This window comes from Ictalurus punctatus, chromosome 5, assembly GCF_001660625.3.
Source record: "Ictalurus punctatus breed USDA103 chromosome 5, Coco_2.0, whole genome shotgun sequence".
Classification (NCBI taxonomy): domain Eukaryota; kingdom Metazoa; phylum Chordata; class Actinopteri; order Siluriformes; family Ictaluridae; genus Ictalurus; species Ictalurus punctatus.
In genome coordinates this window covers 31214923-31234240 of record NC_030420.2, presented here as the reverse complement: position 1 = coordinate 31234240, position 19318 = coordinate 31214923, and the positions used below count along the sequence as shown (strand labels likewise).

Sequence of the window (19318 nt, the reverse complement as noted above, 5' to 3'; positions counted from 1 at the left end):
GATTGGTTTAAATTAGATTGGGTTGGGTTAGGTTAGATTGGGTTAAATTAGATTGGGTTGTGGTAGGTTGGGTTGTGGTAGATTGGGTTGGGTTAAATTAGATTGGATTGGGTTAAATTAGATTGGGTTGTGGTAGATTGGGTTGGGTTAGGTTAGATTGGGTTAAATTAGATTGGGTTGTGGTAGATTGGGTTGGGTTAGGTTAGATTGGGTTAAATTAGATTGGGTTGTGGTAGATTGGGTTAGGTTAGATTGGGTTGGGTTAGGTTAGATTGGGTTGTGGTAGATTGGGTTGGGTTAGGTTAGATTGGGTTGTAGTAGATTTGGTTAGGGTAGATTTGGTTAGGTTAAGTTAGGGTAAATTTGGCTGGGTTAGGGTAGATTGGATTAGGTTAAATTAGATTGGTAAGTATAGATCGGGTTGGGTTAGGGTAGATTGGGATGGGTTAGGGTGGATTGGGATGGGCTAGGGTAGATCAGGTTGGGTTAGGGTAGATTGGGATGGGTTAGGGTAGATTGGATTTAGTTGAGGTGGGGTACTTAGGTTGAGTTGGGTTCTTGATCATCTTCCTTTTACATCTTTGTTTTTTTTTATTGAAGCAAAAAATAATCTGTCATCCGACACCTATCACCAATGTGAAAAATTCATTGCCCCTTTAAAATCTGGTTCTCACTTTTAGCAGCAGTAACTGCAACCAAATGCTTCTGATAACTGAGATCAGTCTTTCACTTCTAGGACTAGGATTTACTCCTATGCTTTGGATCATTGTCTTGCTGCATGATCCAGTTGTGTTTGAGTTTCAAATTACAGACTGAAGACCGGACGTTCTCCTTTAGGATTTTCTGGTAGAGAGCAAGTTGCCCAGGCCCTGAAGCAGAAAAGCATCCCCACACCATCACACTTCCACCACCATGCTTGACCATAGGTATGATGTTCTTTTTGTGGAGTTCGATGTTTGGTTTACGCCAGATGTAACGCAACACCCGTCCTCCAAACAGTTCCACTTTCGACTCATCAATCCACTTAACATTTTCCCAAAAGGTTTGAGGATCATCAAGGTGTGTTTTGGCAAAATTCAGACGAGCCTTAATGTTCTTCTGGGTTAGCAGTGGTTTTCACCTCACCACTCTTCCATGGACGCCATTTTTGCCCAGTGTCTTTCTGATAGTGGAGTCATGAACAGTGACCTTTATTGATGCAAGAGAGGCATGTAATTCCTTTGATGTTGTCCTTGGCTCTTTGTGACTTCCTGGATGAGTCGTCACTGTGCTCCTGGAGGAATTTTGGAAGGTCGGCCACTTCTGGGAAGGTTCACTACTGTGCTGAGTTTTTCCATTTGGAGATAACGGCTGTCACTGTAGTTTTTTGGAGTCCCAGAGCCTTTAAAATAGCTTTGTAACCCTTCCCAGACTGATGCATTTCAATCACCTTCTTCCTCATCATTTCTGGAATTTCTTTCAATTTTGGCGTAGTGTGTTACTGAGTAAGACCTTTTAACCAACTCCATACTGTTGAAAAAGTTGTATTTAAGTGTTGATGTGATTGAACAGGGTTTGCAGTAATCAGGCCTGGTTGTGTCTAGTCCAGCTGAACTCCATTATGAATGCAGTTTCATAGATTTGCGGAATTAGTAACTACGGGAGCAAATACATTTGCACACAGGCTCAGTTGGTATGGACAACTTTTTTTTTGCTTCAATAAATAACTATCATTTAAAAACTGTTTTTTGTGTTGACTCACGTTGCCTTTGTTTTATCTTAGACTTTGTTTTCATTTCTGAAACAGTTTAGTACGAAATATACTCTACAACAGACGAACCGGGGGGGGGGGGGGGGGGGGTACTTTTTCACAGCACTATACTATAATCTCTCTCTGTCTTCCTTTTGTTTCTCTTTTTCTTATCTCTTTCTCATCGGTCTCATTTTCTCTTTACCTTTCATCTCTTACTCTTTTACCTGTCTATCATCTCACTCTCTGTCTCTCCCCGTCTCTTTCTTGCTCTCTCTCTCTCTCTCTCTCTCTCTCTCTCCCCATCTCTCTCTCTCCCCGTCTCTCTCTCTCTCACTCTCCACGTCTCTCGATCTTACTCTCCCTCTCCCTGTCTCTCTCTCTCCCTCTACTTCTCTCTTGCGCGCGCTCTCTCTCTCTCTCCCTGTCTCTCTCTCTCGCTCTCTCTCCCCTCCCTGTCTCTCTCTCCCTCCCCATCTCTCTCTCTCTCCCTCTCTCCACCTCTCTCGATCTCTCTCTCTCCCTGTCCCTGTCTGTCTCTCTCTCTCTCCCTCCCCGTCTCTCTCTCTCTCTCTCTCTCCCTCCCCGTCTCTCTCTCTCTCTCTCTCTCCCTCCCTGTCTCTCTCTCACTCCCCGTCTCTCCACGTCTCTCGATCTCTCTCTCTCCCTCCCTGTCTCTCTCTCTCTCTCCCTCCCTGTCTCTCTCTCTCTCTCCCTCCCTCCCTGTCTCTCACTCTCTCTCTCTCTCCCTGTCTCTCTCTCCCTGTCCCTGTCTCTCTCTCTCTCACACATACACACTCTCTCTCTCACACACACACTCTCTCTCTCTCCCTCTCTCTTTCTCTCTCCCTGTCTCTCTCTCGCTCTCTCTCTCTTTCTCTCTCCCTGTCTCTCTCTCTATCGCTCTCTCTCTCCCCTCCCTGTCTCTCTCTCCCTCCCCGTCTCTCTCTCTCTCTCTCGACAGGTACCTAGACATCCAGAGACATTATCCCACATCATTAAACTCTTGATGCACTGATAATACCGCTGACATAACCTAATCAACTGATATATTCGAGGCCGCGAGGTGCCGCTGGAGTCGTGCGCGGCGCGGTCTGTGCGCGTGATTCCTCCGGAGCGCTCGAGCACTTTTTTCCTCCCTACATCCACCTCCACGTGTTGCATTGTGGGTGTTTAACAGCGCTTATCCGCTGTGGCTCGGGGAAGTTTTATTTTGGCTTTCGCGGGATTTCAGGAGCCAGGAACCTGGACCGAACCGGGCTGCGGTGCCGAATAAACAGCGAGCAAACGGCACATTTTGTCCGGACATCAGCCGGACAGCTTCCTGTGGAGAAGTGCGGAAGGTAAGAGATGTCCTCAGCACATTCCCGGCTTCCGGAGCCGCTCGATCCCGTCACTTTTTTATCCTGACCACACAGCTGCAAAGTGTACTTTAATACATACAGCGCGTGCCATCTGTCCGAGTGCACAGAGAAGATCGGACCGATCGGACTCTAGTGCATTAACTTTATTGCTGATTTTTATTTTATTTTTTGTATTTTTTTTATTTTTTTATTTTTTTATTTTATTGCACCGAGAATTTTGCATGAAAGTGCGAGTTAAAGATGACTGTTTGACCGGGAGCATGTCTGAAGAAGTTCTCTGGATATTTTAACACCGTGGTGATGTAAAAACAGGCCTTGTGTTCATAAACTGCTTTATTATTGCGCTTTGTGAGGCAGCAGCTCCCTTTATTCCCCTCACATAATGATTAGTTCTTGAAGAGTTTCCTATGGGAGGCCAATGGTGGCATAAAGCCTAAAGAAGGGCCACAGATGTGCTTTTTACACCTTGTGTTCAGGCGGATCTTGCAGTGAGGGCTGATTGGGATGTTAAAGGGCTGGGATAAATAAAATGCTATTAATATTCTAAATTATTATGAAACATGCATAATTTATGCTTTATTGCATGTTGTCATGGATACAAACTAGGAATAAACTATTACACACTAGCACATAGATAGATAGATAGATAGATAGATAGATAGATAAGCAATACCATGGCCAGCTGTTATAAATAGGCTTTTATTTATTTATATATAATATATATATATATATATATATATATACATACATACATACATACATACATACATACATTATATATATATATATATATATATATATATATATATATATATATATATATATATATATATACACACATACATACATATATGTATATATGTATGTATATGTATATATATGTGGATAGAGATATAGATATAAAGATAAAAATACATCAATATGATGATTCATTTGGCGTCCACATAAGGGTAGTTGTTGTTAACATGTTGGGGTTTTTTTTTGTGGAACCGAGCACAACAGCACCACGGCTGTGGCGCAGGTGGTAGTGCGGGTTGTCCACTAATCGTAGGGTTGGCGGTTTGATTCCACATCCTGACGTGTCCTTGAACCCCAAGTTGCTACCAATGGCAAGCTAGTGCCTTGCATGGCAGCTCTGCTACCATTGGTGTGGGTGTGTGTGTGTGTGTGTGAGTGAATGGGTGGATGAGAACCAGTGTAAAGCGCTTTGTAGAAGCACTAAGGGTAAAAAAGCACTCTATAAGTGCAGACCATTTACCACCGACGACGGTTGTAGAAAAATGAGCATTGGTATGAAGAACGGCGAGGCTGATTTCTTTCTATCCCAGACTGTAGATCCATGCAGCCTATCAGTGACAGTCATCTACCAGATGTTCAGACATGTACTTCACACATGTGGATGGATTATTTATTATCAACCTTTAAAATAAATAAATAAATCAACCGTCCAATCGAAGTACAAATTTAGTGTTATTTGAAGCGGTCCTGGTAGAGCATTACGGACTTTTGAAACGCTTCAGATAAAAATGCGGCTACCCGCCCACCTTCGGGCTCCGTCCGCGTAAATCCGGAACAGTTTGAGAGCGCATCGTCGTCTCTCTGGTTTTGGCCTTCCGTCCACACCGAGGCGGCGTTTCCGTGCAGCGGAAACGGAGCTTTCTCGAAAACGCTCTCTCGAGTGGATCCATTTGAAAACGGCGTTTCCGCGTCGTAGTGCGCACCGAGAAAACGCCGAAATTTTTTTAAAAACGACACCGTATTTTTAGTCACGTGACGCAATCGCGTGACCCACTCAACTCCAAACAGACAAGATGGTGGATGATGTTGTACTGCAGTTATTGTGCCTGCAATCCGGTTTGATAGCTTTATGATTAATGTCACTCTGTACAACCTTCAGGTTGCATTTCTAAACAAACGCCTGACGGAAATGACGCAGGCCGGAGCTTCTTAGGTCTGTACGCCTGCGCTGTATACGACGTTTTCATACGTTTCAGCGTGGACGAGCGGTTTTTTCAAAAAAAAATTTTTGTTGGGGGAAAAAACGTTTGAAAACGCCAGTTTGGCCGTTTTAAAACAAAAAATAGATCGGTTTTCCCGATCTATCCGGATTAACGTGGACGTAGCCTAAATGTGTGTGTGTGTGTGTGTGTGTGTGTGTGTGTGTGTGTGTGTGTGTAGTCATTTGCCTCAAATCACTCTTATCGGCTCATGCATGAGACCGCGTGACTATAATGCATTTCTCAACCCTAACAATCTGCCTACTTCAAGTTTCTCCTAAGGCTGAAAATCATGTCCATTTTTATTTCGCATGCTCCGTCTCATTCACTGCTGCCGGTGCATTATGGATGGGTCAGCGAAGTGGGCTGAAAAATTCACCGCAAATAAGATGATGCTCAAAAATGAGCCTTATTATGTATTTTTTTTTTCTTTCCCCTTCAGAGAGAGCGAGGTCTTCGCTCTTCTAGCACATTCATACCAGATACCTTGAAATCACGTAACACGCTTTAATGCGCTTTAAATATGCAAGATTTGGACTCTTTATGTAACGCTATTGGACGATGGTTACGTGCTACTTTATCACGTACCTGTTTGAAAGCCTAACACGTGTGTTTTTTTAACGTGCCTGAAATGCTTTAATAAGCCCGTGTTATTTGTCCGTGTCCTCTGAGAGTTAATAGATGAGAAGGTTACACCTCGGCATCTCTCGGCGATGTTCCCGGTGAACTCGAGCGAATGAACATTTCTTGCGCATTTCTAATTCGACCCAAGATGCGTTTGTCCCGATGTCAGATTTGTGTGGAGAACGTGTGTGTGTGTGTGTGTGTGTGTGTGTGTGTGTGTGGTTCATCGTGCACATGCATGAACACAATGGTAAATTGGCAATAGGGTGCAAGCGTGAAAGTTAAAATAGTATTAAGTTGTTTTTTTTTTTTTTTAAATGTTTAGTCAAGGCGCTTTCAGTGAATGAACCTATTGGCTTGCCGTAGTTCTACCTTTCGCTTCAGTTCATCCGCAGACATGTATATTTCTCGTGGAAGTGATTAGCCAGTGCCGAAGCCTTATGGGTAATCCGGGGGTTTTAAAGCCTCGCTGAGCGACATATTGGGTTCAAAGCGGTCAGGAGGAATTTCTCGCTCCGTTCTGAGAACGTGTAATTTCATTCATCGAGCCCGCACGAATTAAGGTGGAGGCTTGGAAACTTCCGGAGTGGTTTACATGTCATTCTTTACAGTCAGAAAGATGACTGGGAATTTTAGAAGTATGAGATGTTTGGCTCATTATAATGCACATAACATAGTTTAACAAGATTTAAAAAAAAATGTATTAGCTTTATTTGCTCCTCAGAGACGACGGCATGAGTATGAGTACGTTCAGATATGCTGTTTGTGTTCGGTATATTCGACAAGAAGAAGTGGAGAACGCTCAGAAGTCATAGGGCGGCACGTGGTGACGCGACAGAGGAACAGAAACAGGGAAGTTATGTACTTATTAATGTGGTTAAAGGAATACCTGAGCCAAAACACTCGCCTAGCTCGTGATGCGTGAAAGGTGAGATTAAGTCCTTCGGAGAAAAGATTCTTTTAACTGGTGGGTCAAAATGTAAAAACTGAACCGGCTCACCAAAAAAAAAAAATAAAGTGTGTTTATTAGTTTCTCGATGCAGTACAATCGAGTGTGCGTTCGCGTTCAGACAACTTCGCGTTAAACAGAGCGTCTTGCATATTTCCGAGGATATCTGCTGTGACCAATCAGCATAGACTTGGACCAACTGACAAGTCAGCATTTACCACCTGACCTCACGCGCGTGTGTGTGTGTGTGTGTGTGTGTGTGTGTGTGTGTGTGTGTGTGTGTGTGTGTGTGTGTGTGTGTGTGTGTACACTCCTGAAGCTCAGTGAATCTGCAGAAGAAAAAAGGGGCAAAACAACGTCAGCCGTGAGTGAGGTTTTATTTATTTATTTATTTATTTATTTATTTATTTATTTATTATAGCGCACCTGTTATGGTTTTGAAACGCGCCTAATTTTGTTTTAAAGGTCTCATACGATAGATTCACATGCACCCGAGATCAAAAAACACTTTAACGTGCTCACGATTTAAATCGCAGTGTTACCGAGTGTCACAAACGATCCGTTCCAAACTCCTCCTTTCAGAGACCATCCTCTGCTCTAATTGGTCAGATGTCCCAGTCCGTTGTGATTGGTCTACCGCTGTCAGCGAGCAGCCGATGAAGACCGGAGGCGGGGTTTATTGTTATAATCCCACGTCGGTCAGTACAGGAAGTAATGCATGGAATCACTAACGAGTCGTTTCAGCTGTTCAGAATCGATTCCTTCTTTTGCGAGTCGACGACTCCGTCCGTCGTGCGCTTTGACTTTTGAGACTTTGCGGACGTTTTTACATTCGCAAACGGCTCTATATACACACGACACGAAAGGGGATATCTGAAAAACCCATAATAGGTGCACTTTAAACGATCGAAGCACCCTGCTGTAGTGAGTGAATATTGAATATTAAATTCCTAATTGCTGAAGAAATAAGTGCAAGTAGCTGTATGAAAGAAAGAAATGGCCGAGCGAGTCACGGCTGTGAGTCGAGAGGGCACTCGCTCAGAATTCTCCGGTGATGTGTTACACACAGTGTGTTTATCGAGACGACTTTCCACCCTCAAGTGGCTGAGAGTCTCTCAGCAGAGCAGAAATGACTAATTATTTAACCTGCTGTGAATAACGCTATGTTCCTTTTAACTCTGGCTGCTTGTGTGGTCAATCGCAGCTCTTTTTTCTTCAGGTTTTAGGCTACTGGGGTCCGGCTGTAATTCAGAATGGTGGTGTGTTGGGAAAAGGATCAACTTCAGAGCGGTGGCAGTAACTCTGATTCATGTCGGGACGCACCACGTGACATCACATGACACGGCGTCACCCTGTCGTTGATTATTTTCCTATGACGGCGCAGTCTCAACTGGTTTCCTTACACGGTTGGGAGCGTGAAGCGTGTACTCCATTCTACGCCCACAGTAATGGCATTTCCTTCTGTGGTGAGGATGAAAAACCTTATAACGGCTCCTACAACGTTTTCCAAACCTGTCCCGGCGCTACAAGGCTGAGTTTAAGAACCGGTGGTTCAGACAGTCCGGTGTCTCTTTAGTCCCCCGGAGCAGATGTGTACCGGCAGAATATCGCGGCCATTTGGCGCGTTTTCACCAGCTCAGCGGTGGGTCCTCACCACGTTGCCAAGTGTAAGAGAAGCGAACAGGACGGGACAAGCAGAGATGCAGTTCAGTCCCAGATGAGCAGGGGTAATACCACTTCCTACGTTTTATTACATATTTTTTTATTACATATTTTTTTTCACTTTCATGTACTATGTTTTGTTTGTTCACGTGCGTGCTCATTAAGGAAGTGGTGTGTCGATGGATGGATGGATGGTCGCCGATCGTCGTCACCTCTGTGCTGCGTTTCCGCTGCTGATGAACCGTTCTGCTTCTCTTTAAACGTGCCATCAGTCCTCCATTCGAGTCGGGAAAATCAGTCTTCAGATGCAAGCCATTAGCTCCGTTTCCTCTTCCTGTTTCAGGCTCGTCTTTTTCCTAGCGCTAATCTCCTCTCCCTCTTCCCCTCCCATGCCGTCTCTCGTTCTCCATCATTACTCCTCCCTCTGTCGCTCTCGTCACTCGTTTGTGGGATTAGAAGATTTCCGACAGCCCTCATTAGCGCGTTTCTCCTTAATAATCCCTCCGCCTCAGCTCGCGTCCGCCGGCTCAGGAGACCGCACGTTCCGTTTATCCTGTATAATACACACGCTTTGTTAACGCTCGTTTAAAACTCTTTATCTTCTTGCGGAGGTTTGAATTATTGGAGGTGTTCCTTGGCGTCTTGTTGAATCCCTAACACGCGGCAGTGAGGGGGTTCGTCTTTTTCTTTTCTTTTCTTTTCTTTTCCTCTCTAAAATTATTCACGAGGTCCTTTAACGTTTAAGTCCACAGCGGCTTACGAGTCGAGCCGAAACGAAAGGAGCCGCTCTGATGAGTCGCATACAGAGAAACGGATAAAGAACCAGCAGTTGCTTAATTACAGATGATATCATTTTGATAAATACTAACAGTATGTGGATAAATGCACACTAACAGCTGTAGGATACTCTGAATAATCAAAAGGAATGCGGTTTTTTAAACACACCCTTTCAACCGGCGGACAGGGATTGGCTGCTTGGGTGTGGACTTAGCGGTCAAACAGTCAGAGAAACATGTTTCAACAAAGACGTCAAAATTAGCCGCGTTTTCTGACAAGAAAAATACTTCCAGGTGACGTTGCAGAATGTGGAGGACCTTTCTGGTTTATATTTATCATCATCATCATCAATACGATCAGCCAACTACAGGACCGCCGCTTCCTAGCTACTTCCTTGCGTGCCAACATGGTTTTTAGCTAGCGTTACAATGCTTTACGCCTACATCTTCCGTCGTTCGTACTTGTTTTCGTTATCAGATTATATCTCTCTCTCTCTTTTTTTTTTTTTATACATTGCCCGTCAATGTTCATGGGGAGTTCTCCATAGGACCCCGGTCAAAACTCGACGGCCCCGCCTCGTCTGAATCGTTGCTGCGCTCGACTGAAACGTCTAACTCGGAATTTCCAGCCTCCGACTAGGAAAAAGCCAACAAAAATAATCTCGACTCGGAATTCCTACCCGGATAGTCGGAGACGGTCTCGTCAACCCCGAGTTCAGCAAGTGACGTCAAATCGACATGGCTGCTCACGGTATCGGCGGTGCTCAAAGCAGCGCTGCTTTACTTTGAAATGAGTTCTACTGTGTATATACATTTACATTTCTATATTTGCTTCAGATTCATCAACATGCAGACATGTTGGCTCGATGAAACGTCGCTAGCGTTGTAGCATCGAGGGTTGAGTTCGCTGTTCTGAGGAGATGGAGGGTTTAAGCAGGAGATTTGTCGATGTTGTGCATTACACAACAGGATCTTTGCAGGAAGATAGCCAAGGCCGAGATTAAAATGTAAATAAATAATAAGAAAAAAACGTTTCCATGTTGTTTTGGTGAAATATGTTGAGGTGTCAAAGTATTTTGGCTAAAACATGATTTTTGGGGGGGCTTTTTCTGACTGTTTTCCAGGATTCAAGCATCTGACAGGTTTTCTCTCTCACACACACACACACACACACACACACGCATGTATTATTCTCCTGAATTTGACCACCTGCCAGTTCGCACCCACACGCGTCTACACGCCTGGGGGGCAGTGGTGCCTTGGCGGTTAAGGCTCTGGGTTACTGATCAGGGGTTCAAGCCCCAGCACTGCCAAGCTAACACTGTTGGGCCCTTGAGCAAGGCCCTTAACCCTCTCTGCTCCAGGGGGCGCTGTATCATGGCTGACCCTGCGCTCTAACTCCAGCTTCCTGACAGGCTGGGGAATGCGAAGAAAACAATTTCACTCTGCTCTACCGTATATGTGACCAATAAAGACTCATTATTATTATTATTATTATTATTATTATTATTATTAAATACTGCAATGAAATTGTAAAAAACATACCAAAGGGACCTGCTAGATCTCAGAAAACTGTACTATTAAGTACATTATGATCATCCCTAACGAGCCATTCCTAATTGTGGACTCGCACCAGTTCTGGAATCTCCCTCGTGCCACGCGCCACAGTTAATTTACAGCGCAGACAGACAGACTAACGCCTGTCTCCTCTCCCCCTTAAACCCCATGCGGAGGGCCAGAGGAAGGTGTGAAATCCTTTTGTTTGCACCATATTACCCCAAGACCTCATCCCCTCCCTTCTTCGCCAGCCGTGATGGCCGAGGCTCCCTGCCACGCTATTGTTCGCTCTAATCAATACCGCACGAGGCTGTGAAAGTGTGAAGGTTTTCCTTCCCCCTGTCGGTAATGCATCATTAGCTTATAATGCATGCTGATTGTAACCAATTACCTGTTATTACCAGTCACACATGATCATGTAATTGGACTAACGTGTGCATGGTGGGTTCGTGTATCGTAGGTATTAGATCTGCTAAAGCGCAGAGATTTAAAAGGATCGTTTCGATTCAGTCTTTAATTCTGGTAACGATGCTCCCTTCCGTGTATGATTTACATGAGTGATGATGTTGGTTAAAAAGAGAAAGAAAGTAAGAAAGACAGACGTCTACGATGACCAGTATAAACAAAAGACCTGATTGATCTGTTCTGATTGGTTAAAATCCCCCGTACCCTAATTCAGATCACAGTAATTAACCACGAATAAAACGTCGACGTAATTAACCCTCGCGTTAATTGGCGTTTCATAAAAGTCGACTCCCTGAAAGACTTTTATTTATGAATCAATCTTTGGTCTAGTTCTGACTAAAATTGGCATAAATGAGCATTTATTAAACGTCAATAACGTACTGAGGGTCTCCGGGTGTAAATGTTGAATTCACTGAGAGTGCGATTTATTTTTAGTCACGGACGGAATAAATATTAATGAATGCAGATGTTCATGATTCGGTTAATGATACCAAAACTTGAGTGTCGGAGCTTGAATGGAAATAACAAGCCGGGAATGTGATAAAACTCCACTCGAGCACTAGCGTCGTCTTGCTGATCCGACTGAACTCTGTGGGTGGGCGGTTCTCGTTAAACAGTCCTCTAATGAGTCCGTTTGATTGACGTCTCGATGTCCGAGACGTCGAGCTTGCTACGCTACGCGGGCGGAAAACGAACACGGCGGCGAATTGGGGTTGACGTATACAGTACCGACCTAGGGATGTTGATTCAAAAATAATAATAATAATAATAATTAAAAAATCAGACGATATGCGTACTTGATAACCCGCAATGGGTGGTGGTGGAATCATTTTATTTGGTAATGAGATGAAAACGAAGCGAGCGTGCTTCTTGAAGAGATCGTTTAATTAGGATCCTTTTAAGGTAAGAGCGCTGTGGGAGAATCGCATCTGACCTGTGATGACCGAGACGAACTTATGCGTATGCAAACTTCACCCTAGCTCGGGACGAAGCGCTTTACATAAAAAGCAGAGAAGTTCTGGCGAATGGAATGAAATCGTCGTGCACGTGCTTAGCGCTTACAGAACCGACTCTGCGTACTCACGAAACCAAAACAGGCCCAGGAACCCTGACCCTGAACTTCACGCAGAAGTTTCTCGACTGGAGCCCTGACGGTGACGACATTATAAACGACGCTATGCGGACGTTATCGTGTCTATCGCGGATTAACAACGTTATTTAGTCGTTAGATTAACTGCAGTCGGATTACTGGCGAAACGCCGGACCGACAAAAAAAAATTTCATCGACGATGAAGGAAACTATTCGGAAAACCCGCACAAGGACCCGAACTGTTTACTGTTCAGACGACACATAATGCACACCGAAGCGGTGTGCCTAAATAATAATGACCTGAAGCGTAATACGTATACGGTAGTATACTTTGGAACACAGCCTTGAATTCATACAAAGTATTCACATCATCGTTTGCTAAGTGTGACGGATGAATATGACTGTCGTGGAACACGTTGTGCATTAAGATGACTATTAATGAGGACCTGGTGAAAACCTGTGAGCCGCCGTTCACTAGCGTCCCACTATATTTAAAACAAATAAATCAAACTCCATCAATCCTGAATAACTTCTTTCCTCCTACGGTATAATAATATATGTCACTCTCTCACCCCTGTTTGTTTACTCTCTCTCTCCCTCCCTCCCTCTCTCTACTGATAGGCTGCAGCTTTTGGCAGTCAACTTGTCCTCAGACTTCTTTATATATAATTATATATAAATTGTAATCTATAATATATATAGGCTTTTCAGGACGAAGAAAGGTCAGAATGTTAACATCGTAACTCTTTCAATCCTGGTCAGAGTTGCAGTGGATCCGGAGTCCGTCCCAGGAATACTGGGAATGAGGTTGGGATACACACCGTATTGTCTAACTGGGGGCTAAAAAGTGTAAAGATTGTAAACTAAATAAATAAGTGACTCTCAGTGAGGTGATGCAGGGGATAGCGCTGCTGCCTGACAGCTCCACGGGCCCCGGGTTCCATCCTGAGCTCCGTATGGAGGTCCGCATGTTCATGTGGGTTTCCTCCAGGTTCTCCGGTTTCCTCCCACGTCCCAAAAAACATGCTAGTAGGTGGGGTAATGACTAGGCGTCACCCCTAGGTGTGAGCGAGTGTGTAAATGTGTGTGTGTGGTGTCTAGGCGTCCCATCTGGGGTGTCCTCGGGATAGGCCCCGGATCCATGGCGACTGTGAACACGAGGACGAGCTACGAAACACGAGAAGAAAAAGCAGTGTGAGGGAATAGCTCGCCTTGTAGGGACTGTAACAGGAGAGAGTGTTCAAATCTCCAACATCTCGACACAGCCTGGAGCTGCTATTTCCCCTTGGAGCTCGAGCTGCCCGAGCCCCCCCCAAAAAAACACACACACGCACACACAGCCCAGTGAAAGGCCCAAGTTTAGGAGCCTTTTGCCGAGCGTCTCCTCCCTTCTTGGCTAAATTTAGCCTAATTGTTCTCTCACATCGGGCTCATAATAGCAGATTCGTGTGCCCACCTCGGCAACTCTCTAAATCGAGTTAGCTCACTTAATGAGTGAAGAAAAACGCGGCGTGTGCCTGCGGTATGGCCGTAATCATCTCGCTCGCGGCAGAGGCGGGAGACGCAATCCTGAGTGGCTTTAAAAAAATATATAAAATCATCTAATCCTGACGAGCTCGTTCCTCATGGAGAGCTTACTGCCAAACTCAAATACTTACACAGAAAGAGAGAGAGAGAGAGAGAGAGAAAGGAAACAGAAAGAAAGAAAGACTAGAGTAAGAGAGATATATGATGTAGTGAAAGAGAGAGAAATAAAGGATGCAGAAAGAAAGACTACAGTTAAAAAAGAGTGTAAGAGAGATATATGATGTAGTGAAAGAGAGAGAGAGAGAGAGATTTGAGAATGGAGCCTCCTCAAAGAAAAAGGGCCGAGAAAAAATGAGAGAGAAAGAGAAAGAGATACAGTCGTTAATCAAGATTGAGATTAACAAAGAGCGACAGAGAGAGATGGAAAGGGTGAGAGGGCGAGAGGAAGAGGAATACTTATCAGGAGAGACAGGCAGAGGCATAGAGAGAGAGGCATAGAAAGACTTGAGGATTTAGAGCTTCCTTCACACTGCAGCGGAGCAAAGCGTTTTTCATGCCTCTTCCCTTTTCTATTCTACAGAGACAGGTGAAAATCCTGTGCAGGGGATTGTGGGAGCGAGAGCGTGCCAAACTGCCATTCAGAGCGGAAAAAAAAAAGCTGAGAATTTCGACTTTATGCAAATGAGGAGTGAATACCACTCTGGATCAGCCAATCAGATTGGAGAATGTGGCGTGGCGAAGGATTTTGTCAGGTGCCACGCCCTAGATCAAGCCTCCATACGCGACAGTTTAGTGACACGCTATCTAAAGGGTCAAGTGCTGGTGAAGGAAAAAGAGGCAGATAGACAGAAAGAGAGGGTGTGTGTGTGTGGGTGTGTGTGTGTGTGTTATAGAAAGAAAGAGACAGGGATAGAGAAGAAGAGACTGATCACGAAGGGAAAATGAGGGATGGAGGGATTGAGAAAGAAAGAGAGGCATACGAAGAGAGGAATGTGGAAAGGAAGAGAGAAGATAAAAGTGATGGAGAATCGTGGTGGAAAAAGAAAAGAGGAGCAGATGGAGGGATGATGAAATATAAAGGCAGGCAGACAGACGGAGAGAGAGACGGAGAGATAGACAGAGGAACAGGTAACGGTACAAAGAGCGAGACAGACAGAGACTGGTGGAGGAGGACAGGAAATAAAGAAAGATAGAGAGTGGCACAGAAAAGTAAATAAATGGAGGAGATTAAGAAGAGAGACTAGAGGGATAAAGAAAGAAGAAACAAAAGAAGGCGAGAGACGAATAGACGGATCCTCTGGCATTTCATCCTTCATACTCTCCATCTCTGTCTGTCTCTCTCCATCTCTGTCTGTCTCTCTCCATCTCTGTCTGTCTGGTTTCTCTCCCTGTCTGTCTGTCTTTTTCTCTTTCTGTCTGTCCCACACTATTGCCCGTTATCCATCTGTCTCACTCTCTCTCTGTTTGTCTCTCCCCATCGCTCTTTGTGTGTGTCTCTCTCTCTTTGTCTGTCTATCATCTGTCTGTCTTCCTCTCTGTCTGCCTGCCTCTTGCTTTCTGTCGCTCTCTGTCTGTCTCTCTGTCTGTCTATCTCTTTATGTCCCTATCTGCCTCTCTTGTTGCCTGTCTATCTGTTTTGCTCTCTCTCTCTCTCTCTCTCTCTCTCTCTCTCTCTCTCTCTCTTTCTTACTGTCTGTCTCCCTATCTGTTTCTCTCTCTTTATCAATCTGTCTTTCTCCCTCTCTGTGTCTGTCTATCTCTCTGTCTGTCTTGCTCAGTCTGTATGACTGTCGGTCTGTCTATCTCTTTATCAGCCTCTCTGCTTCTCTTATTGTCTATCTCTTTTGCTCTCTGTCTGTCTGTCTCTCTCTTACTCTGTCTGTCTCCTCATCTATTGCTCTCTGTCTTTATCAGTCTGTCTCTCTCTCTCTGTCCTCAGGGGGTCAGCGCTGCCACCGGGGGTCAGGAGAAAGAGAAAAGGCGAGTGATAGTGAGCGACAGAGACAGAGAGAAGAATACAGGGGGGGGAGAGAGAGAGAGAGAGAGAGAGAGACAGACTGAGAGAGAGGGGGAAGAATACGGGGATTTATTGAGAAATAAAGGCGATGTTAAGCACGCGTTTCACATCTAAATGTTCTGGAGATGATTTGTGCCTAAATCCTGTGGCGCAGCTCTATCTCTCATCCACAGATGGTGGAGGGATTTGAGCGATGGTTACCGCCGCCGAGGTCATGACCGGCTAGGTGGGAAAACAAGGGCTCTTGTTTGGAGTGCGCACTACAGCTCACATGCACGGTGTCCCACTCAGACAAAGAGGCAGGATGAGACTTTGCAGAAGAGCAAGCGAGCTGAAACCTGTGCGGGGAAACAAGCTATTGTTTAAGGAAGGCAGAATCACCCTGCGTGTAAAAGTCCTCTGGGGAAAGGAGGATGATTTGGGGTGGAGGGTGGGCGAGGCATGATGGGAAAATTCAGCGCTTGTGTGCATTAAAGCACGTTGAGGGGGGAAAGAAGCTGCTTTTTGTCCAGGATGCAATTTGACAAGTGAAAGGAAGGGAAGAGCAGCAGTTCATATGATCAAGGGCACTTCATAAACACACACACACACACACACACACACTGCCAAGGTGCTTATCAGGATCCATATCTGAGCTGGGAGGTTCCTAATCTGTGTGTGCTTAGTGTGGAGCGGGACAAGTAATAGGGGGGCTGGAGGGTCTTTCTTACTCTGACACGCACACGCACACGCACACACACACACGCACAGAGGCACACACACACGCACTCCCCCAAAATCAGCACCAGCCTCAGTGATCACACATGGCTTTGATCATCATGAATACATGATTTGTATTCATAATGTTTGATCTACAGAAATGACAGCAACATAATAATTCTGATTTATTAAAACCACACACACACACACACACACACACACACACACACACACACACACACACAAAATGATGTCATTTTAAACCATTAACATAATCTATATGAAATATTACACTTACAACCAATGACCAAGTAACATCTAAAATGGCTGTCCCTACAATTTTCCCATTATAAAAAATGGAAGGATCTGTCCCAAGGCTCAAATTGCACCCCTAGACCCTATTTACTATAAACTGCAAATTGCCCCTAGGCTACATAATTTAATCATCAACCGACTGCAATGCATTGCGGAATTTCAACAGTATGGCTGTACCCATGGAAGTTAGCTTTATCTGTCGATGATGACTGTAATAACAGTGTGATTTGAACTGTAGAGAAGCTTTTCATGGAAATCTCTCGGCATATCTGAGGTAAACGTTGACCTCCTCAACAGTTTGGTCTTGTTTCCGCTGTCCGTGTGCCTTTACGCTGCCCACGTACAAGTCTCCGCTAATGACTGTTAGCGTCAGTCATTAGCTAGCTATTCACTGGACTAGCGACAGTGTTCTCCTAACCTTATACACTTTCAGGTGTGTAAGACTTTCATACACACATTCTGGGAAATCCCTTCATCAGATTCTGTTCATTTCGCCACTAACATTTGCTTAGTTAGCTAGCATAGAAGACATGCCCTGTAGCTTAAAGCGGGGGTTCGCAAACTTTTTTTTTTTTTTTTTTTTCCAGCCAGGGACCACTTTAACTGTAAATTAAATACCAAGGACCCCTCAGCATAGATATATAAAGATCGTGAAGAACATCACTGAGCTATTGAGATTGGCATTATTAATAGGCTTCTTGTCTTTTGAGTTATTGAGGTTTCGAAGCCTCAGTCGAAGCCTTTTAAATCAAATCCTTAGCCACGTAGGCAGATAGCTATAAACACGTATAATAAATGCAATATCTAAGTATCCAGTTAATAATAATAATAATAATAATAATAAGTATCCAGTTACCACAGCGCCGTCCTCGACTAAGAGGTCTGATTTCTGATTTTGAGGTCTGATTTCTGATGTGGGCAGAGTAAAGGCACACGAACAGCGGAATCAAGACCACAGAAACTGTTGAGAAGATCAACATTTACCTCAGATATGCTGCTAGATTTCCATGAAAAGCTTCTCTACAGCTTCACAATATCACAAACTGAGCTTATATCTTACATGCCCCAAATGATGGAAAATGCGGTACAAATATATATATATATATATATCTCCAAAGTGCTTTACACTGTGTCTCATTCACACACACACTCACACACCAACATAGCAGAGCTGCCACGCAAGGCGCTAGCTTGCCATCGGGAGCAGCTTGGGGTTCAGTGTCTTTAACAAGGACGCTTCGGCACGTGGAGTCACGTGGGCCGGGAATGGAACCGCCAACCCTACAATTAGTGGACAAACCCGCTCTACCACCTGATCCACAGCCGCCACATAAATACACATATATATATATATATATATGTGTGTATGTATGTGTGTATCTATCTATCTATCTATCTATCTCAGAATACACAATTTAAGTGGAGTAACTTATTAAAAAAAAATGTTCTTTAAACACTACATTTGGGAATGATGAACCAGGCAGAAATGGTGTTTATGAGGACTGTGTGTGATTCAGAGGTACAGTAATCGCCAGGAACTCATTAACCATAAACAGCTGACTGTGCACTATGAGTTCCTCAGGGGTAGGAGGAGATCTGTCTCTGCCTCTTCTGCTCTCTCTCTCTCTCTCTCTTCCTGTGTCTCTCTTTTTATTTTTCTTCATGCTCTAGAAGAGCTCAAACACCAAAACGCCAGTCGTATCCCTACAGATCTTCATACTGACGGTAAACAAAACACCAGAAAGTGCAAACGATTGCGTTTCCCCACTCTTAACTGCGAGGCTGTGCTAATCCTGTCCTGGAGCAGGTGTAGGCAAACGAGTGTTACAAATCCAGCCCATACCTCACCCCTCCTTCATCTCCTCACCCTTTTGACCCCTCGCTTTCTCTGTGTGAACTACCATCCCCCCCCCCATTGCGTTTTCTATCATTCTCTGAACACACACACGCACACACACGCACACACACGCACACACATACCTACATACATAACGCATATAGACGTCTATATATAAACATAAAAGTGCACTTGGAGCCACATTTCCTGTCTGTCGCTTCCTGAAATGGCGTGAGTTTGATAATGCCTGCATACAGACATGCAAAACACTGAACCTTGCTTGAGCATGCAAACAAGGACAGGAAGTGAGGACGGGGCGGTACAGGTCCGACCAGTTGTCTGTTTGTATAAACGGGTCGTGTGTGTGTGAGTATTTTGAAGCCTCTGTAAACAGGAACACACATGAAGCTTGCTCGTTCTAAAGATGCTATAGCTGTTCCACAAATACAACACGCTGCCAGTTCAAGCTGGAAATCCGCCCACTAGCACATAAGATAAACAATAGCTCATCTAACGGCGAGGCGTGATCATAACCTGGGCTCGCTTTTAATTCAATTTCACCAGCTCTTATCTCTTGGTCCGCGCTCCTGATGATGGTTTGATAACCCTAGACGCGGAATGTCGCTGATTTAACATGCGTGGACAGATGTCTCCTTTGTGTGTGTGTGTGTGTGTGTGTGTGTGAGAAATATGTGAGTGGGGGTTGGTAG

The 19318-nt window shown here is 44.5% G+C and overlaps 1 protein-coding gene across 1 annotated transcript in view; it reads left to right on the top strand.

The window, feature by feature from the left end:
- The first annotated feature begins 2872 nt into the window (after positions 1-2872).
- plxnb3 (plexin B3) overlaps positions 2873-19318 on the top strand; it is a 110342-nt gene continuing 93896 nt past the window's right edge. Inside the window, exon 1 of the mRNA XM_017467483.3 lies at positions 2873-3072. The gene's annotated coding sequence lies outside the window, so the exon portion shown is untranslated. The remainder of the gene's footprint in view (positions 3073-19318) is intronic.